This window comes from Lepisosteus platostomus, chromosome 5, assembly GCF_059453375.1.
Source record: "Lepisosteus platostomus isolate fLepPlt1 chromosome 5, fLepPlt1.hap1, whole genome shotgun sequence".
In the NCBI taxonomy this organism is placed as follows: domain Eukaryota; kingdom Metazoa; phylum Chordata; class Actinopteri; order Semionotiformes; family Lepisosteidae; genus Lepisosteus; species Lepisosteus platostomus.
In genome coordinates this window covers 15,386,897-15,410,840 of record NC_142615.1, presented here as the reverse complement: position 1 = coordinate 15,410,840, position 23,944 = coordinate 15,386,897, and the positions used below count along the sequence as shown (strand labels likewise).

The 23,944-nt window shown below is 49.6% G+C and overlaps 7 non-coding genes across 7 annotated transcripts; all 7 read right to left on the bottom strand.

Moving 5' to 3' along the window:
- Nucleotides 1-8,315: 8,315 nt before the first annotated feature.
- Nucleotides 8,316-8,387, bottom strand: trnap-agg (transfer RNA proline (anticodon AGG)). The gene has a single exon. It is a non-coding gene; the product is annotated as a tRNA-Pro (tRNA).
- A 2,117-nt stretch (nt 8,388-10,504) lies between these two features.
- On the bottom strand, nt 10,505-10,576 carry trnap-agg (transfer RNA proline (anticodon AGG)). Its single transcript has one exon. It is a non-coding gene; the product is annotated as a tRNA-Pro (tRNA).
- Nucleotides 10,577-12,693: 2,117 nt separating this feature from the next.
- Nucleotides 12,694-12,765, bottom strand: trnap-agg (transfer RNA proline (anticodon AGG)). Its single transcript has one exon. It is a non-coding gene; the product is annotated as a tRNA-Pro (tRNA).
- A 2,117-nt stretch (nt 12,766-14,882) lies between these two features.
- On the bottom strand, nt 14,883-14,954 carry trnap-agg (transfer RNA proline (anticodon AGG)). The gene has a single exon. It is a non-coding gene; the product is annotated as a tRNA-Pro (tRNA).
- A 4,302-nt stretch (nt 14,955-19,256) lies between these two features.
- trnap-agg (transfer RNA proline (anticodon AGG)) lies at nt 19,257-19,328 on the bottom strand. The gene has a single exon. It is a non-coding gene; the product is annotated as a tRNA-Pro (tRNA).
- Nucleotides 19,329-21,445: 2,117 nt separating this feature from the next.
- On the bottom strand, nt 21,446-21,517 carry trnap-agg (transfer RNA proline (anticodon AGG)). The gene has a single exon. It is a non-coding gene; the product is annotated as a tRNA-Pro (tRNA).
- Nucleotides 21,518-23,634: 2,117 nt separating this feature from the next.
- trnap-agg (transfer RNA proline (anticodon AGG)) lies at nt 23,635-23,706 on the bottom strand. Its single transcript has one exon. It is a non-coding gene; the product is annotated as a tRNA-Pro (tRNA).
- Nucleotides 23,707-23,944: the final 238 nt, after the last annotated feature.

The window sequence follows — 23,944 nt, the reverse complement described above, 5'->3', positions numbered from 1 at the left end:
TAAAGGTTTACAACGTCCTCTAAAAAGGAGGAGGCAGATTGGCGGATATGTAACCCAAATGATGAAGAAGTATCCATCTAAATTAAACCACACGGACATGGAGAGGAAAAGTTAGGCGACCGCTTCTAAAAAGAGGTAAGGACTCCTCTTTTCTAAAAAGTCCCTTGTCCTCTCCATGTTGCTGTGGTGCTGAAGCAAGTATTACAGAAAAATGAGTTAATGGTGTATGTGTTTTTAGATGCCTGTTTTGTGAAGGTGGGGTAGAAAAAAGGGATTGCTGAAGGAATAGCGTCTCGCCCTGCCCGTGCGAAACAATCCAGGTGTTGCATCCTGGTACACGACTGCAGTATGGCTGAAGGTAGTAACTAGAACTGTACTCGCAGAAGAGCCGAAAATGGTAACTCGATTCAACTGTGTGTTTAAAGCCAGGATTTGGAACCTGGTCCGTGATCCTGAATTGTGATAGTTCGTCAGTTTGTCTCGACTGGGGGGTTCCGCGGGGCGCGTGGGAGAAGTGAAAATGGTTTGGTGTGAAGAAAAAAAAAAGTTTGATTAATCCAAAGTGAAACAAAGAAATATGTCGGACGGAATTTAGGCTGAACAGGAATGTAGAAAAGTGCATGAACATTTGGATAAAAATAAACAATATTTAGAGGAATATTTGAGAATTCAACAGAATATCATAGATGAGACACAAAAATCTCTGATGGAAAAGCTAAAAGCAATGGCTGAACGAAACGAAGTTATATATGCAGAAAAAGAAACAGCAAAAGAAGAAATAGAACGCCTTAAGAGAGAATCTAGGAGAAGGGTGGGAATTAGTGTGGAGATTTTTGAAAGCGCATTACCCACCGAAAACTGATTAGACAGCATGTCAGCAGAAGGAAGTGAGGATGTTTCAGATTTTACAGAAAGGTTTATAGCTTTATGGATATTATACTCGGGGTTAGCCGATGAGAAGGAAGTGAATGAAGATACTTCCACAGTAATAAAACAAATTTACTTGAGTGGGTTGATGTTGCTGATGATAAAACCTGATGTTGCCAAGAATGTACAACTATGCTTTCCTGATATTACGGACAGCGGAGACAGATTTGATTTAATAACTCGTGAAGCATGCATGCAGAAGTGCGAGCGCTGCAAATGGGGTAAAAAGACTCCCAAGGAGGAGAAAAGGGAGCTGCCAGTTTGTTGAAATTATTGTGCGACTTTAATGTTATACCGAGATATAAAACCCCAAAGACAAAACTACTAATAAGCTGGTGTACAGTTACTAAAAAAAAGGTGTTTTTTGGAGAAATTGTAAGAAAGAGGCTTGATTTCACAATTAAAGAACATGTCAGAAGCTGAAACGAGAGCCGTGCGTGAACTAACAGTTTTAATCTAGTAAACCCCTCTGTAGCCTTCCTAAATTTATCTCAGGATTTAAATAAAAGTGAAATAATCTTACAGTGTGCAGTAACTGGGGGACACAGGAGCACAGCTGTCCTGTTTTTAGACTAAAACAGCATAAAGATGTGATATAAAGTTTTCTAACGGGTAACAGGAGGCTACAGGAGAAGGGGTGCAAGGGTTGTGTTTAAAGCAAATATAAGCTGTCACAGTCTGCTTGGGAAAAGATGTACAGTTTCAACTACTGATGTGGGTGGGGGACACCCCAGACCTATTTTAGGCCCAGACCGCAGCATTTTATAAGGAATTACTGCATGAAATAGCATTTATGTAAACTAACTCAATAGAGTTATGTGATATTGTGATTGTTTTACCTAATTACGGAATCCATAAGGCCGGGCTACTCCAAGTATTGGATCTAAAGAGGAAAAAAAGGAGTATAAAACCAACTACATGATAAAGCCAGGGTGAATGCCTTCTCAGAACGAGCTTGTCCAGTGACGTATTGGTTTAAGGGGGGTAGTGCAGTCTAAAGACAAAATTGCCTTGACCCCTGCAGCACAAACTGTTTTTGATGTTTTGAAACAAGCTTTCTTGCAGACACTGGCCCTGGACTGTATTCCCTCAGACTGATCATCTGCATGTAATCTGTCTGTAAGTGAAAGAAATGGGTTGTGAGCCGTTGTGCTGGTGCAGGAGCATGGAGATAGGCATCGTCTGGTGGGTTATTATTATTCAGGACCCCTTGATGCGGTGGCCAAGGGGCCGTGTTTATGTGTTGTGCAGGCTACCTGCCTGGCTGTATAAACTGTGAATAATCTGGTGTAGAACTAGCAGACCGAATGAAAATATTTAATTGAAACTTGTAAATATGCTAAATGGAAAATTGTAGCAATTTATATAGACTGTATATATACATTTGGTGTATGCCACAATTTTGGATGGCAGTGAAGGAATAGGGATTTCCCCAACATGGAAGGGACTCCAATCAAGAATGCTGGGTTTGTCTCTGAACTGTTAGAAGCTTTGCAGCTACTGACTGAAGTAGCTGTGGTAAAGTATAAATCACATAATAAAGAAATGTTTCCAGTACCTCGAGGGAACAACTTTGCAGATGTAGCTGTCAGGTGCACAGTCCTGGTAGAACAGGAGTCTGAGACCCCTGTGAGACCTCTGTTGGTGAAAAGGGGACAGCTACAGGATATTCAGGCTGAGGCCTCTAAAGCAGAGAAAAGGACATGGTTAGAAAAGAGTGTGGTGCTGCCAGCACACTGGACGCTCTGCATGCCCTCACAGCCTAATGCCCTTTGTAGCTCGACTAATGCACTGTGTCGGACACCTGGGTGTGAGTCAAATGGTGTGCTGGTTACCCAAACCTGGGTGGGGACCGTGTTTGAAGCAGTAGCCACTTATGTGGCATCTCAATGTGATGCTTATCAAAGGAACTCAACTACAGTTCAGGTGCAGGTGCTACAGCTCAAAAGGCCTGCTCCTGAGAAACCTTTCATGCAGTACCAAATGTTTACAACCTTGGCTCTTATAATCTGTTTTCCCAGTGGGTTGTTGTCACTGCCCCTGTGTCTACCAAACACTTGATGATGGAGATAAGCCCTTGGTGGGCACTGCCCTACCGCATGTATTATGATCAAGGGACAGGCTGTGGCTGGATTATTCGGGGTGAGATGGACTGAGATCACCCTCAGTCTGCTAGAACAGTGGAATGAAGGAACAGAAAAGATTGACTAGACATCAGACTGAAGGAACACCATGGGATGCGGGCTGGATCAAACAGAACTGTGTAATAGAGCCTGTTTGATATCATCACAGGCCAATCAACGAAACTTCCTAGAGGGATGAATTTGGCTAATGGATTGTTGAATTTGCTAATTCTCTATTGTAGTATTGTAGGTTGTTAATTGAAGTGGTGCACGGGGCTGGTGAACAGGTGCTGGACACTTGGAGACCTCCAGTAGAGGGAAGACACGACCTGATACCTGGCGAGTGGGTGTGGGTGAGGAAGATATACCCTGCCAGATGTTGCAACCCTGCTGGGAAGGACCATATCAAGTGCAACTGACTACCGACTCTGCCATCTGAGTGACAGGATGAGATCGCTGGATCTACGCATTGCGCTGACACCGAACCACTGCACCAGAGACTGAGTGAACATTATTGTATTGTCACTGTTTCTGTGTTTGTTGAGCTTCCTGAGGGGGGGTGACAGTGTACCTGTTAAGTGTAAGGAGTTTTACTTTAATAAATGGGGATATGGAATCAATACTTTTTCAGTCAGCCACAAATAATAATCAGAGCTCCTGTTGGGATTGTATTGCTATAAAAGATGCTCATGGGAGTAATCCCCTTTGGTAGAGGTGATTATTTAGGTTAATTGGCATGGGTAAATAGCCCTGCTTTTAGTCTGAGTGTAACTCAGATGTATTAGAATGGAAATAACTGTATGCTCCTCGCTATAATCACAGTTTTAGGCCATTCTCTATTAGGGTGATAGACAGCTGTTTAGGTGAGCAAAGACTAAACAGTACTTGTATTCTAGACAATTATTAGCAAATTAATGACTTAGCAAAGCACATCTATGATGAAGAAAAATATATATCATAATTATAATCCAGATGATTGGGGCATTGGTGCATGGCTACAGTCTGTGCTAGGATCCTGGAGAGGGTCTCTGGTTCAATACATATTTGTGTGTCTGGTATTATTCGTTATAATCATACTGTTAATATCCTGCTGGAAAAACATGTGGACTAAAGCTGCTGCTTCTGTGCTAATTGTACGCCCTGAAGGGATCATGAAGGTCAAAAAATGATTTCATGGGAAAGGTTCTCTTATCTAGTGGCAGAACCTGATGGGTAGAACAATATAGTTTTAAGGGGGGGTTACCCTTGGGAGTGATTCCCCTAGATGCACATTATTATTATGATTTGTTTGTTCATAATAAGATGTTTTGCAGGAACGGGCCAATGAGAAATTTTACAACTTCAGCTACAATTGTTCTGCAAAATGGCACAGCTGAGGCAGTGGAACAATGTGTAGATTTTTCTAAGAGTTATTACTCTTCTGGTGAAAGACTTCAGGAAAAAGAAGTGGTGTTCACTCAGGTGGAGGGGGCCGTACCAAGGCTGCTGACCACTGCGACTGCTGTGAAAGTCACGGAAAGGGTGCCCTGAATTCATGCCTCCCACTGTAAAAGGGTCACAAACGAACTGAGCAAAGCGCAGGAGTGATGTCTCCACAGGGATAGATGGGGATCACATGCTTGGGACTGATGTGCCCAGCCTTTTTCCTTTTTATGTGGAAGCCTGTCACCACCCAGAAAGAGGAAGAATCTAAATGCGAAGCCTCTTTGTATACAAACTGGCTGAATGAAACTGATAATGAGGGGGATATGAGTAATTTGTGGTATAAACTTATAAATCATACTGTAAAGTTAAAGAAATTTAATGCATCTTGTTATGTATGTGCTTTAATGCCTCATTCTACAGCTTCACCCATTTCTCTCCTGGTTAGAATCACTGTTTGGGCCAGGGGGAATGTTTTTCTTTAAGTTACTAACACCGATTATAGTAGCTGTGATACTTGTCTTCCTGTTTTTGTGTTGCTGTACGACATATTATTCCAATGCTTTGAAATATGGTAATGAATATGTTTGCGTATCAGTATGTTCTGATAAGAACGCAAGAATCCGAAGTATGGGAGCCCCCTGGGAGTCCATATTGTAACGCCCTCGCCTGGTGGTGAGGAGGAAGCGCCCCTAGGCGCTCGTAGTACCGCTGGGCATGCTGGGAGTGGTAGCCGGGGAGAGTCTGAGGGTCAGCACGATGACCAGCGGCTGACCCTACCTGTGTAAATAATGTCCTAGTAATTCTAGTGCCCTGTGTAGTCCTGTAAAAGTATAGTGTGTTGTTAGGTAATTACCACCCTAAATATGTGTACGTGTTCCGTCAGTCTCCTCATGTGTGTGTAGATCCTGTGTTTGGTTTTGTGTGGTTGTAAATGAATAAAGCTAATGTTTGTTTGGGTGGGACGGGCTCTCCTCCAAGCTCTACAGACACTTTCAGCAGTCCCTGGGGCCCCTCCTTCTGGAGGTGTTCCAGGAGATTGCCAGGACCGGCGCTCTGACCCCATCTATGAGAAGGGGGGTGATCTCTCTTGTCTACAAAAAGCAGGGGGATCCCTCCCTTTTGAAAAACTTTCGCCCGATCAGTCTGTTGAACACAGACTATAAGATACTAACTCGTGTTCTCTCCCTCAGGCTCGGGAAGGTTCTGCCCAGGATCCTGTCGCCTTCGCAGACCTACTGCGTCAAGTGGAGAGACATCGCGGACACGGTGTGCTCCATCAGAGATGTTGTGGACCTTATGCGGGAGCAGCCGAGGGGTGGATACGTCCTGAAACTGGACCAGGAGAAGGCCTTCGACAGGGTGGAGCATTCCTTCCTGTTTGAGGTCTTGAAGAGCTTTGGCTTCGGCGAGGCCTTCATCTCCTGGGTGAGGCTCGTGTACAAGGGGATCGTGAGCTGTGTCAAGGTGAATGGTTCCCTCACGAGCTTCTTTCCAGTGACCTTGCCTGGGGGCACCGCCACCTCGTTGATCTACCAATATGCTGACGACACCAGACTGACGTTGGCAGAGGTGGCGGAGATCTCGGCCATTTTAGAGGTGGTGCAGGCCTACTGCGCTGCCTCGGGCGCCAAGGTAAACTTGGAGAAGTCTGAGGTCATGCCGGTGGGGAGGGCAGACCTTGCCCCGCTCTTCGGTTACCCTTTCAGGGTTGAGACGGGTCACCTGAAGGTCCTTGGCATCTACATTAACGCTGATGAGCAGGCCACTGGGCTTCTCCTGTGGAAGGAGAAGCTCATTAAGATGAGGGCAAATTAAATCGGTGGAGACACAGGTCCCTGACCCTAAAGGGAAGGGTCCTGCTCGTTAACACACTGTGCCTGTCCCTCTTGTGGTACCCACTGTCTGTGATGCCTCTTCCTGAACGGGTAGAGAATGAGATTAGGCAACTGGTGGTGGGATTCGTGTGGGAGGGGAAGCCTCCGCGGGTCACTCATGACACCCTCATTGGGAAAATCTCCAGGGGTGGGCTGAAGCTGTGTGATGTAGGCCTGAAGCTGAAAAGCTTTAGGCTGAAAGTAGTGAAGAAGTTCCTTGACCTGGATAATGTCAGCATTTGGAAGATTGGTATGGGAAGCTACCTCGAGACTTGCGGGGGCTTGGGGCAGGAGACTCTCCTGGTGAGGCTGACTCCGGGGTTGATAAAACATCTGCCCTCCTTTTACAGGGAGGTCCTGCTGGCGAGGGGGTAGTTCATGTCCCAGCATGTCTCCTACACGCCGGAGACCCGGGCCCAGATTCTGGAACAGCCTCTGTTCCTCGACCCCCTGCTGGTGTCTCGATGGAACAGGCAGCTCTACGAGGCTGGCATATCCAAGGTCAAGGATCTTCTTTATGAAGTAAAGGACGGATTTCTGCCCACCCAGGCTATTGTCGACGCTGTGCGAGAGGTCGACGACGAGCTGCCTGTCAGTAAGATCCGTCAGGATTACGAGCAGCTCAAACTCGGTCTCCCGGACAGTTGGCTGGAGAAGCTCCATCTACAAGACGGGGCAGCAGGCCCGGCCTGGCCGGAGCTGAGGGTGAAGTGGGGGGACCGTGGGGTGGACCTCCTGGGGTTCACCACCAGCATGTTCTACAGGCTGATGGTGGCGAAACGCTTCAGAGTGCCGGTCTCAGAGGTGTTCTGGGGTAAGATCTTCCCCCAGCTCGAGCCAGGGCGTACTTGACGGATCTGCTGGATGGCCTGTTTCGCTCTGTTCGAGGAGCTGTTCTTGACGGGGTGCCCTGGAAAGAGCTGTTCCTCTTTGGGTACCGCGGGTCTGAGAGGGGGGTTAACGCCATTTTAGTGAACCTCCTCCTCAGCCTAACGAGGACAGCTGTCTGGGAGAGGAGGAACCTCATGATGTACAATGGCCTGAAGCCAGACCTTGTCAGGCTGTGCATTGCCAGGGTGAAGGACTGCTTCTCTCTCAGCCTGGCCTACTGCAGGGCTGAGAGGCGGATGGCCGACTTTCGCAGAATCTTCTTAAAAAATAACATCTTTGTGGACCTGCGGGAGGAAGGCCTGTACTTCCGGCTCTGAGATGGGGGTGTCTTTGAACAAAAGACACACACGGCTCCACCCTTTTCCACCCCTGAATAGCATTGGCGAGTTGAATAGCATTCAATTCACATCGAATAGCATTGGCCCCTGAATAGCCCCTGAATAGCATTTGCGTAGCTCAGCACTGGGCCACTGGGCACAATTTCCCACCGTTTCCAGAGTGTAGTGGTTATCACGTTATCACGTTAGACCGTTACACAGACAGTTTCCATGAGACGTTGGACTTCCGATATTTAGAAGGATCCGTTTTTCAAGAAACATTTAAATTGATTCTTTTATCAAGCTCGTAGTTTTCCTTCAAATCTTGAAAGCTCTCAGTGAGAACATCATAGGCTGCAGGACGCCCCGTAACTTGATTACTTCAACAGAAAGAAGAGCAGACAGCTCGACAAATATGTGAGGCCCAGAGAGCGCAAGGCGAGCTGCACACGTTTCGGTGGCTGAGAGAGGGCAGTTTTTGCTTCTGCATTTCCCAAGTAAGGACGCATGACAACAAGCGATCGCGGTGCTCATCTACGACACAGTGGTGATGAGTTTTCAGTACGTGTTCTTTTGAACGAGCAATGAGGTTGCCGCCTTGGACAGCTGACTGCACGCTCTCATTGTGCCACGTGATGAGAATTCACCAGGCTCGTTCAGTCATTAGTCACATTCCATCGTTTGCCATAAGCAGACGCTGCGAAGTGATGTGGATATCAGTTCCCAGTCTTGTGGAAGAGGAGGAAAAGAGCACACGAGGGCTCGTCCGGGAGTTGAACCCGGGACCTCTCGCACCCTAAGCGAGAATCATACCACTAGACCAACGAGCCACAGCAGCACTTTCCATTTCAATCTGTCAGCGAGCTTGAGGATGGGGAGAGGCGCCATTCGCTCGTCCAGTCAGACCTTCATCAATAAGTCAAGAAAGCTGCAATTACACGACTGCCTTGCAGACGAAGGGCAGTGAACTGTGCCCGGTAAGAGGGGAACAAGCGGCACTAGGTGACGCCGAGGCATAAGTCCCAGCGAGGGGGGTTGGCTTGTATGGTACAGCGCTTGCTTTGCATGTGGGAGATAGCAGGATCAATTCCCGCATCCTCCAGGTGTGTGCTTAGAGCTTGATGTGCCGAAAGGCGTCCTTTAGCCTGTGGTCCCGCCTTACATGGAGAGCATCGTGCAGCTGTCAAGCGTTTCGCAGCCACGCCCCCTTTTCATCTTCTCTCTGGCTTAAGCGTCACTCCGCCCCTCTCTCTTGACATTTCATGTCAGCATGTCAGAAGTCCGAGTGACATTTTTAATGGCTGAGTGAGGGCACGATGCTGAAGCAGAGAGGCCACCTCAGCCACAGAGACTTGTGCTAGGTGAGATCTGAAAGACGGACTCGCAACAGAAACAGACCAAAAATGTATCGGTGAGATCAAAAGGCAAATGCAACATTCAGCAGAGGGCGTCTAAAGATTAGGGAACGGGCGACTGAAATCCATGTGAGGCAAACTTTCCGGTGTGTGTACTGCAGCTGGGCTTGTTGGCGTAATTGGTAGTGCGTCAGTCTCGTCATCTGAAGGGCCTGAGTTTGATCCTCACACGGGGCAGGGCTGCTTCCTCTCTTGCTCTTTTCAAACACTTGCGGCAACTGTTCGCTCATAACCACGTCTGGAATGCGTGACCTTTACACGGGCGAGAAGCAACGCCGCATCCCTTTTCTAAAGAACATTCACATTCAGAAATAAGTCAAGAAATTTGCCATTACTTTCGCTCGCACTGCTGTCAGCCTGCCCATGTTGCCAAAGAAAGATTCACTCGGCGTCAACATGACAGAACAGCGATCACTTGAAAACAATGTTCCACACTCCGTAAGCAAGAACTTCAGTGTTTGCAGTCACCCGATATGCCGATAGTCAAAGGAGCGCAAAACACGAAGCGTCAAAAGACAAGATGAGTTGATGGAAAGAGCGTTGAATTGATGAGCACAAAAGTTCAGCTCGTACAATAGGCAACGAAGGTCTCAGCGTCGTCATCGCACTTGAAAGGACTGCCTTGCAGACCAAGGGCAGTGGGCGGTGCCCGGTAAGAGGGGCAGAGGCGGTAAGACATGATGCCGAGACGCATGAAGCGAGGGGGATTAGCTCAAATGGTAGAGCGCTCGCTTAGCATGCAAGAGGTAGCGGGATCGATGCCCGCATCCTCCAGGTCTGAGTTTGGATCTCCGGAAGCCCGGTGCTCTTGTTTAGCTTCTGCGACTTCTGACAGGTGCTCCTCCGTTGCGGAGAGAATGTCCTTCAGTTGTCAAGCGTTGAAGGGCCACACCTCCTTCCCAACCTCAGTCTGCACTGAGTGCGTCTCCGGCATTTTCTCGTCCAATTTGTCAGCTTAGCAAGTGAAAAGTATATCCGAGTGAAAACAGTGCTGATAATACTCTCACGAATTGTTAGAAGACGTGCTTTTGATCATCGATTGCTTAACAATCACATTCGTTCGACTTGAGCCATCAAGCTCGTAGTTTTCCTTCAAATCTTGAAAGCTCTCAGTGAGAACATCATAGGCTGCAGGACGCCCCGTAACTTGATTACTTCAACAGAAAGAAGAGCAGACAGCTCGACAAATATGTGAGGCGCAGAGAGCGCAAGGCGAGCCGCACACGTTTCGGTGGCTGAGAGAGGGCAGTTTTTGCTTCTGCATTTCCCAAGTAAGGACGCATGACAACAAGCGATCGCGGTGCTCATCTACGACACAGTGGTGATGAGTTTTCAGTACGTGTTCTTTTGAACGAGCAATGAGGTTGCCGCCTTGGACAGCTGACTGCACGCTCTCATTGTGCCACGTGATGAGAATTCACCAGGCTCGTTCAGTCATTAGTCACATTCCATCGTTTGCCATAAGCAGACGCTGCGAAGTGATGTGGATATCAGTTCCCAGTCTTGTGGAAGAGGAGGAAAAGAGCACACGAGGGCTCGTCCGGGAGTTGAACCCGGGACCTCTCGCACCCTAAGCGAGAATCATACCACTAGACCAACGAGCCACAGCAGCACTTTCCATTTCAATCTGTCAGCGAGCTTGAGGATGGGGAGAGGCGCCATTCGCTCGTCCAGTCAGACCTTCATCAATAAGTCAAGAAAGCTGCAATTACACGACTGCCTTGCAGACGAAGGGCAGTGAACTGTGCCCGGTAAGAGGGGAACAAGCGGCACTAGGTGACGCCGAGGCATAAGTCCCAGCGAGGGGGGTTGGCTTGTATGGTACAGCGCTTGCTTTGCATGTGGGAGATAGCAGGATCAATTCCCGCATCCTCCAGGTGTGTGCTTAGAGCTTGATGTGCCGAAAGGTGTCCTTTAGCCTGTGGTCCCGCCTTACATGGAGAGCATCGTGCAGCTGTCAAGCGTTTCGCAGCCACGCCCCCTTTTCATCTTCTCTCTGGCTTAAGCGTCACTCCGCCCCTCTCTCTTGACATTTCATGTCAGCATGTCAGAAGTCCGAGTGACATTTTTAATGGCTGAGTGAGGGCACGATGCTGAAGCAGAGAGGCCACCTCAGCCACAGAGACTTGTGCTAGGTGAGATCTGAAAGACGGACTCGCAACAGAAACAGACCAAAAATGTATCGGTGAGATCAAAAGGCAAATGCAACATTCAGCAGAGGGCGTCTAAAGATTAGGGAACGGGCGACTGAAATCCATGTGAGGCAAACTTTCCGGTGTGTGTACTGCAGCTGGGCTTGTTGGCGTAATTGGTAGTGCGTCAGTCTCGTCATCTGAAGGGCCTGAGTTTGATCCTCACACGGGGCAGGGCTGCTTCCTCTCTTGCTCTTTTCAAACACTTGCGGCAACTGTTCGCTCATAACCACGTCTGGAATGCGTGACCTTTACACGGGCGAGAAGCAACGCCGCATCCCTTTTCTAAAGAACATTCACATTCAGAAATAAGTCAAGAAATTTGCCATTACTTTCGCTCGCACTGCTGTCAGCCTGCCCATGTTGCCAAAGAAAGATTCACTCGGCGTCAACATGACAGAACAGCGATCACTTGAAAACAATGTTCCACACTCCGTAAGCAAGAACTTCAGTGTTTGCAGTCACCCGATATGCCGATAGTCAAAGGAGCGCAAAACACGAAGCGTCAAAAGACAAGATGAGTTGATGGAAAGAGCGTTGAATTGATGAGCACAAAAGTTCAGCTCGTACAATAGGCAACGAAGGTCTCAGCGTCGTCATCGCACTTGAAAGGACTGCCTTGCAGACCAAGGGCAGTGGGCGGTGCCCGGTAAGAGGGGCAGAGGCGGTAAGACATGATGCCGAGACGCATGAAGCGAGGGGGATTAGCTCAAATGGTAGAGCGCTCGCTTAGCATGCAAGAGGTAGCGGGATCGATGCCCGCATCCTCCAGGTCTGAGTTTGGATCTCCGGAAGCCCGGTGCTCTTGTTTAGCTTCTGCGACTTCTGACAGGTGCTCCTCCGTTGCGGAGAGAATGTCCTTCAGTTGTCAAGCGTTGAAGGGCCACACCTCCTTCCCAACCTCAGTCTGCACTGAGTGCGTCTCCGGCATTTTCTCGTCCAATTTGTCAGCTTAGCAAGTGAAAAGTATATCCGAGTGAAAACAGTGCTGATAATACTCTCACGAATTGTTAGAAGACGTGCTTTTGATCATCGATTGCTTAACAATCACATTCGTTCGACTTGAGCCATCAAGCTCGTAGTTTTCCTTCAAATCTTGAAAGCTCTCAGTGAGAACATCATAGGCTGCAGGACGCCCCGTAACTTGATTACTTCAACAGAAAGAAGAGCAGACAGCTCGACAAATATGTGAGGCGCAGAGAGCGCAAGGTGAGCCGCACACGTTTCGGTGGCTGAGAGAGGGCAGTTTTTGCTTCTGCATTTCCCAAGTAAGGACGCATGACAACAAGCGATCGCGGTGCTCATCTACGACACAGTGGTGATGAGTTTTCAGTACGTGTTCTTTTGAACGAGCAATGAGGTTGCCGCCTTGGACAGCTGACTGCACGCTCTCATTGTGCCACGTGATGAGAATTCACCAGGCTCGTTCAGTCATTAGTCACATTCCATCGTTTGCCATAAGCAGACGCTGCGAAGTGATGTGGATATCAGTTCCCAGTCTTGTGGAAGAGGAGGAAAAGAGCACACGAGGGCTCGTCCGGGAGTTGAACCCGGGACCTCTCGCACCCTAAGCGAGAATCATACCACTAGACCAACGAGCCACAGCAGCACTTTCCATTTCAATCTGTCAGCGAGCTTGAGGATGGGGAGAGGCGCCATTCGCTCGTCCAGTCAGACCTTCATCAATAAGTCAAGAAAGCTGCAATTACACGACTGCCTTGCAGACGAAGGGCAGTGAACTGTGCCCGGTAAGAGGGGAACAAGCGGCACTAGGTGACGCCGAGGCATAAGTCCCAGCGAGGGGGGTTGGCTTGTATGGTACAGCGCTTGCTTTGCATGTGGGAGATAGCAGGATCAATTCCCGCATCCTCCAGGTGTGTGCTTAGAGCTTGATGTGCCGAAAGGCGTCCTTTAGCCTGTGGTCCCGCCTTACATGGAGAGCATCGTGCAGCTGTCAAGCGTTTCGCAGCCACGCCCCCTTTTCATCTTCTCTCTGGCTTAAGCGTCACTCCGCCCCTCTCTCTTGACATTTCATGTCAGCATGTCAGAAGTCCGAGTGACATTTTTAATGGCTGAGTGAGGGCACGATGCTGAAGCAGAGAGGCCACCTCAGCCACAGAGACTTGTGCTAGGTGAGATCTGAAAGACGGACTCGCAACAGAAACAGACCAAAAATGTATCGGTGAGATCAAAAGGCAAATGCAACATTTAGCAGAGGGCGTCTAAAGATTAGGGAACGGGCGACTGAAATCCATGTGAGGCAAACTTTCCGGTGTGTGTACTGCAGCTGGGCTTGTTGGCGTAATTGGTAGTGCGTCAGTCTCGTCATCTGAAGGGCCTGAGTTTGATCCTCACACGGGGCAGGGCTGCTTCCTCTCTTGCTCTTTTCAAACACTTGCGGCAACTGTTCGCTCATAACCACGTCTGGAATGCGTGACCTTTACACGGGCGAGAAGCAACGCCGCATCCCTTTTCTAAAGAACATTCACATTCAGAAATAAGTCAAGAAATTTGCCATTACTTTCGCTCGCACTGCTGTCAGCCTGCCCATGTTGCCAAAGAAAGATTCACTCGGCGTCAACATGACAGAACAGCGATCACTTGAAAACAATGTTCCACACTCCGTAAGCAAGAACTTCAGTGTTTGCAGTCACCCGATATGCCGATAGTCAAAGGAGCGCAAAACACGAAGCGTCAAAAGACAAGATGAGTTGATGGAAAGAGCGTTGAATTGATGAGCACAAAAGTTCAGCTCGTACAATAGGCAACGAAGGTCTCAGCGTCGTCATCGCACTTGAAAGGACTGCCTTGCAGACCAAGGGCAGTGGGCGGTGCCCGGTAAGAGGGGCAGAGGCGGTAAGACATGATGCCGAGACGCATGAAGCGAGGGGGATTAGCTCAAATGGTAGAGCGCTCGCTTAGCATGCAAGAGGTAGCGGGATCGATGCCCGCATCCTCCAGGTCTGAGTTTGGATCTCCGGAAGCCCGGTGCTCTTGTTTAGCTTCTGCGACTTCTGACAGGTGCTCCTCCGTTGCGGAGAGAATGTCCTTCAGTTGTCAAGCGTTGAAGGGCCACACCTCCTTCCCAACCTCAGTCTGCACTGAGTGCGTCTCCGGCATTTTCTCGTCCAATTTGTCAGCTTAGCAAGTGAAAAGTATATCCGAGTGAAAACAGTGCTGATAATACTCTCACGAATTGTTAGAAGACGTGCTTTTGATCATCGATTGCTTAACAATCACATTCGTTCGACTTGAGCCATCAAGCTCGTAGTTTTCCTTCAAATCTTGAAAGCTCTCAGTGAGAACATCATAGGCTGCAGGACGCCCCGTAACTTGATTACTTCAACAGAAAGAAGAGCAGACAGCTCGACAAATATGTGAGGCGCAGAGAGCGCAAGGCGAGCCGCACACGTTTCGGTGGCTGAGAGAGGGCAGTTTTTGCTTCTGCATTTCCCAAGTAAGGACGCATGACAACAAGCGATCGCGGTGCTCATCTACGACACAGTGGTGATGAGTTTTCAGTACGTGTTCTTTTGAACGAGCAATGAGGTTGCCGCCTTGGACAGCTGACTGCACGCTCTCATTGTGCCACGTGATGAGAATTCACCAGGCTCGTTCAGTCATTAGTCACATTCCATCGTTTGCCATAAGCAGACGCTGCGAAGTGATGTGGATATCAGTTCCCAGTCTTGTGGAAGAGGAGGAAAAGAGCACACGAGGGCTCGTCCGGGAGTTGAACCCGGGACCTCTCGCACCCTAAGCGAGAATCATACCACTAGACCAACGAGCCACAGCAGCACTTTCCATTTCAATCTGTCAGCGAGCTTGAGGATGGGGAGAGGCGCCATTCGCTCGTCCAGTCAGACCTTCATCAATAAGTCAAGAAAGCTGCAATTACACGACTGCCTTGCAGACGAAGGGCAGTGAACTGTGCCCGGTAAGAGGGGAACAAGCGGCACTAGGTGACGCCGAGGCATAAGTCCCAGCGAGGGGGGTTGGCTTGTATGGTACAGCGCTTGCTTTGCATGTGGGAGATAGCAGGATCAATTCCCGCATCCTCCAGGTGTGTGCTTAGAGCTTGATGTGCCGAAAGGCGTCCTTTAGCCTGTGGTCCCGCCTTACATGGAGAGCATCGTGCAGCTGTCAAGCGTTTCGCAGCCACGCCCCCTTTTCATCTTCTCTCTGGCTTAAGCGTCACTCCGCCCCTCTCTCTTGACATTTCATGTCAGCATGTCAGAAGTCCGAGTGACATTTTTAATGGCTGAGTGAGGGCACGATGCTGAAGCAGAGAGGCCACCTCAGCCACAGAGACTTGTGCTAGGTGAGATCTGAAAGACGGACTCGCAACAGAAACAGACCAAAAATGTATCGGTGAGATCAAAAGGCAAATGCAACATTCAGCAGAGGGCGTCTAAAGATTAGGGAACGGGCGACTGAAATCCATGTGAGGCAAACTTTCCGGTGTGTGTACTGCAGCTGGGCTTGTTGGCGTAATTGGTAGTGCGTCAGTCTCGTCATCTGAAGGGCCTGAGTTTGATCCTCACACGGGGCAGGGCTGCTTCCTCTCTTGCTCTTTTCAAACACTTGCGGCAACTGTTCGCTCATAACCACGTCTGGAATGCGTGACCTTTACACGGGCGAGAAGCAACGCCGCATCCCTTTTCTAAAGAACATTCACATTCAGAAATAAGTCAAGAAATTTGCCATTACTTTCGCTCGCACTGCTGTCAGCCTGCCCATGTTGCCAAAGAAAGATTCACTCGGCGTCAACATGACAGAACAGCGATCACTTGAAAACAATGTTCCACACTCCGTAAGCAAGAACTTCAGTGTTTGCAGTCACCCGATATGCCGATAGTCAAAGGAGCGCAAAACACGAAGCGTCAAAAGACAAGATGAGTTGATGGAAAGAGCGTTGAATTGATGAGCACAAAAGTTCAGCTCGTACAATAGGCAACGAAGGTCTCAGCGTCGTCATCGCACTTGAAAGGACTGCCTTGCAGACCAAGGGCAGTGGGCGGTGCCCGGTAAGAGGGGCAGAGGCGGTAAGACATGATGCCGAGACGCATGAAGCGAGGGGGATTAGCTCAAATGGTAGAGCGCTCGCTTAGCATGCAAGAGGTAGCGGGATCGATGCCCGCATCCTCCAGGTCTGAGTTTGGATCTCCGGAAGCCCGGTGCTCTTGTTTAGCTTCTGCGACTTCTGACAGGTGCTCCTCCGTTGCGGAGAGAATGTCCTTCAGTTGTCAAGCGTTGAAGGGCCACACCTCCTTCCCAACCTCAGTCTGCACTGAGTGCGTCTCCGGCATTTTCTCGTCCAATTTGTCAGCTTAGCAAGTGAAAAGTATATCCGAGTGAAAACAGTGCTGATAATACTCTCACGAATTGTTAGAAGACGTGCTTTTGATCATCGATTGCTTAACAATCACATTCGTTCGACTTGAGCCATCAAGCTCGTAGTTTTCCTTCAAATCTTGAAAGCTCTCAGTGAGAACATCATAGGCTGCAGGACGCCCCGTAACTTGATTACTTCAACAGAAAGAAGAGCAGACAGCTCGACAAATATGTGAGGCGCAGAGAGCGCAAGGCGAGCCGCACACGTTTCGGTGGCTGAGAGAGGGCAGTTTTTGCTTCTGCATTTCCCAAGTAAGGACGCATGACAACAAGCGATCGCGGTGCTCATCTACGACACAGTGGTGATGAGTTTTCAGTACGTGTTCTTTTGAACGAGCAATGAGGTTGCCGCCTTGGACAGCTGACTGCACGCTCTCATTGTGCCACGTGATGAGAATTCACCAGGCTCGTTCAGTCATTAGTCACATTCCATCGTTTGCCATAAGCAGACGCTGCGAAGTGATGTGGATATCAGTTCCCAGTCTTGTGGAAGAGGAGGAAAAGAGCACACGAGGGCTCATCAGTTGAACCCGGGACCTCTCGCACCCTAAGCGAGAATCATACCACTAGACCAACGAGCCACAGCAGCACTTTCCATTTCAATCTGTCAGCGAGCTTGAGGATGGGGAGAGGCGCCATTCGCTCGTCCAGTCAGACCTTCATCAATAAGTCAAGAAAGCTGCAATTACATGACTGCCTTGCAGACGAAGGGCAGTGAACTGTGCCCGGTAAGAGGGGAACAAGCGGCACTAGGTGACGCCGAGGCATAAGTCCCAGCGAGGGGGGTTGGCTTGTATGGTACAGCGCTTGCTTTGCATGTGGGAGATAGCAGGATCAATTCCCGCATCCTCCAGGTGTGTGCTTAGAGCTTGATGTGCCGAAAGGTGTCCTTTAGCCTGTGGTCTCGCCTTACATGGAGAGCATCGTGCAGCTGTCCAGCGTTTCGCAGCCACGCCCCCTTTTCATCTTCTCTCTGGCTTAAGCGTCACTCCGCCCCTCTCTCTTGACATTTCATGTCAGCATGTCAGAAGTCCGAGTGACATTTTTAATGGCTGAGTGAGGGCACGATGCTGAAGCAGAGAGGCCACTTCAGCCACAGAGACTTGTGCTAGGTGAGATCTGAAAGACGGACTCGCAACAGAAACAGACCAAAAATGTATCGGTGAGATCAAAAGGCAAATGCAACATTCAGCAGAGGGCGTCTAAAGATTAGGGAACGGGCGACTGAAATCCATGTGAGGCAAACTTTCCGGTGTGTGTACTGCAGCTGGGCTTGTTGGCGTAATTGGTAGTGCGTCAGTCTCGTCATCTGAAGGGCCTGAGTTTGATCCTCACACGGGGCAGGGCTGCTTCCTCTCTTGCTCTTTTCAAACACTTGCGGCAACTGTTCGCTCATAACCACGTCTGGAATGCGTGACCTTTACACGGGCGAGAAGCAACGCCGCATCCCTTTTCTAAAGAACATTCACATTCAGAAATAAGTCAAGAAATTTGCCATTACTTTCGCTCGCACTGCTGTCAGCCTGCCCATGTTGCCAAAGAAAGATTCACTCGGCGTCAACATGACAGAACAGCGATCACTTGAAAACAATGTTCCACACTCCGTAAGCAAGAACTTCAGTGTTTGCAGTCACCCGATATGCCGATAGTCAAAGGAGCGCAAAACACGAAGCGTCAAAAGACAAGATGAGTTGATGGAAAGAGCGTTGAATTGATGAGCACAAAAGTTCAGCTCGTACAATAGGCAACGAAGGTCTCAGCGTCGTCATCGCACTTGAAAGGACTGCCTTGCAGACCAAGGGCAGTGGGCGGTGCCCGGTAAGAGGGGCAGAGGCGGTAAGACATGATGCCGAGACGCATGAAGCGAGGGGGATTAGCTCAAATGGTAGAGCGCTCGCTTAGCATGCAAGAGGTAGCGGGATCGATGCCCGCATCCTCCAGGTCTGAGTTTGGATCTCCGGAAGCCCGGTGCTCTTGTTTAGCTTCTGCGACTTCTGACAGGTACTCCTCCGTTGCGGAGAGAATGTCCTTCAGTTGTCAAGCGTTGAAGGGCCACACCTCCTTCCCAACCTCAGTCTGCACTGAGTGCGTCTCCGGCATTTTCTCGTCCAATTTGTCAGCTTAGCAAGTGAAAAGTATATCCGAGTGAAAACAGTGCTGATAATACTCTCACGAATTGTTAGAAGACGTGCTTTTGATCATCGATTGCTTAACAATCACATTCGTTCGACTTGAGCCATCAAGCTCGTAGTTTTCCTTCAAATCTTGAAAGCTCTCAGTGAGAACATCATAGGCTGCAGGACGCCCCGTAACTTGATTACTTCAACAGAAAGAAGAGCAGACAGCTCGACAAATATGTGAGGCGCAGAGAGCGCAAGGCGAGCCGCACACGTTTCGGTGGCTGAGAGAGGGCAGTTTTTGCTTCTGCATTTCCCAAGTAAGGACGCATGACAACAAGCGATCGCGGTGCTCATCTACGACACAGTGGTGATGAGTTTTCAGTACGTGTTCTTTTGAACGAGCAATGAGGTTGCCGCCTTGGACAGCTGACTGCACGCTCTCATTGTGCCACGTGATGAGAATTCACCAGGCTCGTTCAGTCATTAGTCACATTCCATCGTTTGCCATAAGCAGACGCTGCGAAGTGATGTGGATATCAGTTCCCAGTCTTGTGGAAGAGGAGGAAAAGAGCACACGAGGGCTCGTCCGGGAGTTGAACCCGGGACCTCTCGCACCCTAAGCGAGAATCATACCACTAGACCAACGAGCCACAGCAGCACTTTCCATTTCAATCTGTCAGCGAGCTTGAGGATGGGGAGAGGCGCCATTCGCTCGTCCAGTCAGACCTTCATCAATAAGTCAAGAAAGCTGCAATTACACGACTGCCTTGCAGACGAAGGGCAGTGAACTGTGCCCGGTAAGAGGGGAACAAGCGGCACTAGGTGACGCCGAGGCATAAGTCCCAGCGAGGGGGGTTGGCTTGTATGGTACAGCGCTTGCTTTGCATGTGGGAGATAGCAGGATCAATTCCCGCATCCTCCAGGTGTGTGCTTAGAGCTTGATGTGCCGAAAGGCGTCCTTTAGCCTGTGGTCCCGCCTTACATGGAGAGCATCGTGCAGCTGTCAAGCGTTTCGCAGCCACGCCCCCTTTTCATCTTCTCTCTGGCTTAAGCGTCACTCCGCCCCTCTCTCTTGACATTTCATGTCAGCATGTCAGAAGTCCGAGTGACATTTTTAATGGCTGAGTGAGGGCACGATGCTGAAGCAGAGAGGCCACCTCAGCCACAGAGACTTGTGCTAGGTGAGATCTGAAAGACGGACTCGCAACAGAAACAGACCAAAAATGTATCGGTGAGATCAAAAGGCAAATGCAACATTCAGCAGAGGGCGTCTAAAGATTAGGGAACGGGCGACTGAAATCCATGTGAGGCAAACTTTCCGGTGTGTGTACTGCAGCTGGGCTTGTTGGCGTAATTGGTAGTGCGTCAGTCTCGTCATCTGAAGGGCCTGAGTTTGATCCTCACACGGGGCAGGGCTGCTTCCTCTCTTGCTCTTTTCAAACACTTGCGGCAACTGTTCGCTCATAACCACGTCTGGAATGCGTGACCTTTACACGGGCGAGAAGCAACGCCGCATCCCTTTTCTAAAGAACATTCACATTCAGAAATAAGTCAAGAAATTTGCCATTACTTTCGCTCGCACTGCTGTCAGCCTGCCCATGTTGCCAAAGAAAGATTCACTCGGCGTCAACATGACAGAACAGCGATCACTTGAAAACAATGTTCCACACTCCGTAAGCAAGAACTTCAGTGTTTGCAGTCACCCGATATGCCGATAGTCAAAGGAGCGCAAAACACGAAGCGTCAAAAGACAAGATGAGTTGATGGAAAGAGCGTTGAATTGATGAGCACAAAAGTTCAGCTCGTACAATAGGCAACGAAGGTCTCAGCGTCGTCATCGCACTTGAAAGGACTGCCTTGCAGACCAAGGGCAGTGGGCGGTGCCCGGTAAGAGGGGCAGAGGCGGTAAGACATGATGCCGAGACGCATGAAGCGAGGGGGATTAGCTCAAATGGTAGAGCGCTCGCTTAGCATGCAAGAGGTAGCGGGATCGATGCCCGCATCCTCCAGGTCTGAGTTTGGATCTCCGGAAGCCCGGTGCTCTTGTTTAGCTTCTGCGACTTCTGACAGGTGCTCCTCCGTTGCGGAGAGAATGTCCTTCAGTTGTCAAGCGTTGAAGGGCCACACCTCCTTCCCAACCTCAGTCTGCACTGAGTGCGTCTCCGGCATTTTCTCGTCCAATTTGTCAGCTTAGCAAGTGAAAAGTATATCCGAGTGAAAACAGTGCTGATAATACTCTCACGAATTGTTAGAAGACGTGCTTTTGATCATCGATTGCTTAACAATCACATTCGTTCGACTTGAGCCATCAAGCTCGTAGTTTTCCTTCAAATCTTGAAAGCTCTCAGTGAGAACATCATAGGCTGCAGGACGCCCCGTAACTTGATTACTTCAACAGAAAGAAGAGCAGACAGCTCGACAAATATGTGAGGCGCAGAGAGCGCAAGGCGAGCCGCACACGTTTCGGTGGCTGAGAGAGGGCAGTTTTTGCTTCTGCATTTCCCAAGTAAGGACGCATGACAACAAGCGATCGCGGTGCTCATCTACGACACAGTGGTGATGAGTTTTCAGTACGTGTTCTTTTGAACGAGCAATGAGGTTGCCGCCTTGGACAGCTGACTGCACGCTCTCATTGTGCCACGTGATGAGAATTCACCAGGCTCGTTCAGTCATTAGTCACATTCCATCGTTTGCCATAAGCAGACGCTGCGAAGTGATGTGGATATCAGTTCCCAGTCTTGTGGAAGAGGAGGAAAAGAGCACACGAGGGCTCGTCCGGGAGTTGAACCCGGGACCTCTCGCACCCTAAGCGAGAATCATACCACTAGACCAACGAGCCACAGCAGCACTTTCCATTTCAATCTGTCAGCGAGCTTGAGGATGGGGAGAGGCGCCATTCGCTCGTCCAGTCAGACCTTCATCAATAAGTCAAGAAAGCTGCAATTACACGACTGCCTTGCAGACGAAGGGCAGTGAACTGTGCCCGGTAAGAGGGGAACAAGCGGCACTAGGTGACGCCGAGGCATAAGTCCCAGCGAGGGGGGTTGGCTTGTATGGTACAGCGCTTGCTTTGCATGTGGGAGATAGCAGGATCAATTCCCGCATCCTCCAGGTGTGTGCTTAGAGCTTGATGTGCCGAAAGGCGTCCTTTAGCCTGTGGTCCCGCCTTACATGGAGAGCATCGTGCAGCTGTCAAGCGTTTCGCAGCCACGCCCCCTTTTCATCTTCTCTCTGGCTTAAGCGTCACTCCGCCCCTCTCTCTTGACATTTCATGTCAGCATGTCAGAAGTCCGAGTGACATTTTTAATGGCTGAGTGAGGGCACGATGCTGAAGCAGAGAGGCCACCTCAGCCACAGAGACTTGTGCTAGGTGAGATCTGAAAGACGGACTCGCAACAGAAACAGACCAAAAATGTATCGGTGAGATCAAAAGGCAAATGCAACATTCAGCAGAGGGCGTCTAAAGATTAGGGAACGGGCGACTGAAATCCATGTGAGGCAAACTTTCCGGTGTGTGTACTGCAGCTGGGCTTGTTGGCGTAATTGGTAGTGCGTCAGTCTCGTCATCTGAAGGGCCTGAGTTTGATCCTCACACGGGGCAGGGCTGCTTCCTCTCTTGCTCTTTTCAAACACTTGCGGCAACTGTTCGCTCATAACCACGTCTGGAATGCGTGACCTTTACACGGGCGAGAAGCAACGCCGCATCCCTTTTCTAAAGAACATTCACATTCAGAAATAAGTCAAGAAATTTGCCATTACTTTCGCTCGCACTGCTGTCAGCCTGCCCATGTTGCCAAAGAAAGATTCACTCGGCGTCAACATGACAGAACAGCGATCACTTGAAAACAATGTTCCACACTCCGTAAGCAAGAACTTCAGTGTTTGCAGTCACCCGATATGCCGATAGTCAAAGGAGCGCAAAACACGAAGCGTCAAAAGACAAGATGAGTTGATGGAAAGAGCGTTGAATTGATGAGCACAAAAGTTCAGCTCGTACAATAGGCAACGAAGGTCTCAGCGTCGTCATCGCACTTGAAAGGACTGCCTTGCAGACCAAGGGCAGTGGGCGGTGCCCGGTAAGAGGGGCAGAGGCGGTAAGACATGATGCCGAGACGCATGAAGCGAGGGGGATTAGCTCAAATGGTAGAGCGCTCGCTTAGCATGCAAGAGGTAGCGGGATCGATGCCCGCATCCTCCAGGTCTGAGTTTGGATCTCCGGAAGCCCGGTGCTCTTGTTTAGCTTCTGCGACTTCTGACAGGTGCTCCTCCGTTGCGGAGAGAATGTCCTTCAGTTGTCAAGCGTTGAAGGGCCACACCTCCTTCCCAACCTCAGTCTGCACTGAGTGCGTCTCCGGCATTTTCTCGTCCAATTTGTCAGCTTAGCAAGTGAAAAGTATATCCGAGTGAAAACAGTGCTGATAATACTCTCACGAATTGTTAGAAGACGTGCTTTTGATCATCGATTGCTTAACAATCACATTCGTTCGACTTGAGCCATCAAGCTCGTAGTTTTCCTTCAAATCTTGAAAGCTCTCAGTGAGAACATCATAGGCTGCAGGACGCCCCGTAACTTGATTACTTCAACAGAAAGAAGAGCAGACAGCTCGACAAATATGTGAGGCGCAGAGAGCGCAAGGCGAGCCGCACACGTTTCGGTGGCTGAGAGAGGGCAGTTTTTGCTTCTGCATTTCCCAAGTAAGGACGCATGACAACAAGCGATCGCGGTGCTCATCTACGACACAGTGGTGATGAGTTTTCAGTACGTGTTCTTTTGAACGAGCAATGAGGTTGCCGCCTTGGACAGCTGACTGCACGCTCTCATTGTGCCACGTGATGAGAATTCACCAGGCTCGTTCAGTCATTAGTCACATTCCATCGTTTGCCATAAGCAGACGCTGCGAAGTGATGTGGATATCAGTTCCCAGTCTTGTGGAAGGGGAGGAAAAGAGCACACGAGGGCTCGTCCGGGAGTTGAACCCGGGACCTCTCGCACCCTAAGCGAGAATCATACCACTAGACCAACGAGCCACAGCAGCACTTTCCATTTCAATCTGTCAGCGAGCTTGAGGATGGGGAGAGGCGCCATTCGCTCGTCCAGTCAGACCTTCATCAATAAGTCAAGAAAGCTGCAATTACACGACTGCCTTGCAGACGAAGGGCAGTGAACTGTGCCCGGTAAGAGGGGAACAAGCGGCACTAGGTGACGCCGAGGCATAAGTCCCAGCGAGGGGGGTTGGCTTGTATGGTACAGCGCTTGCTTTGCATG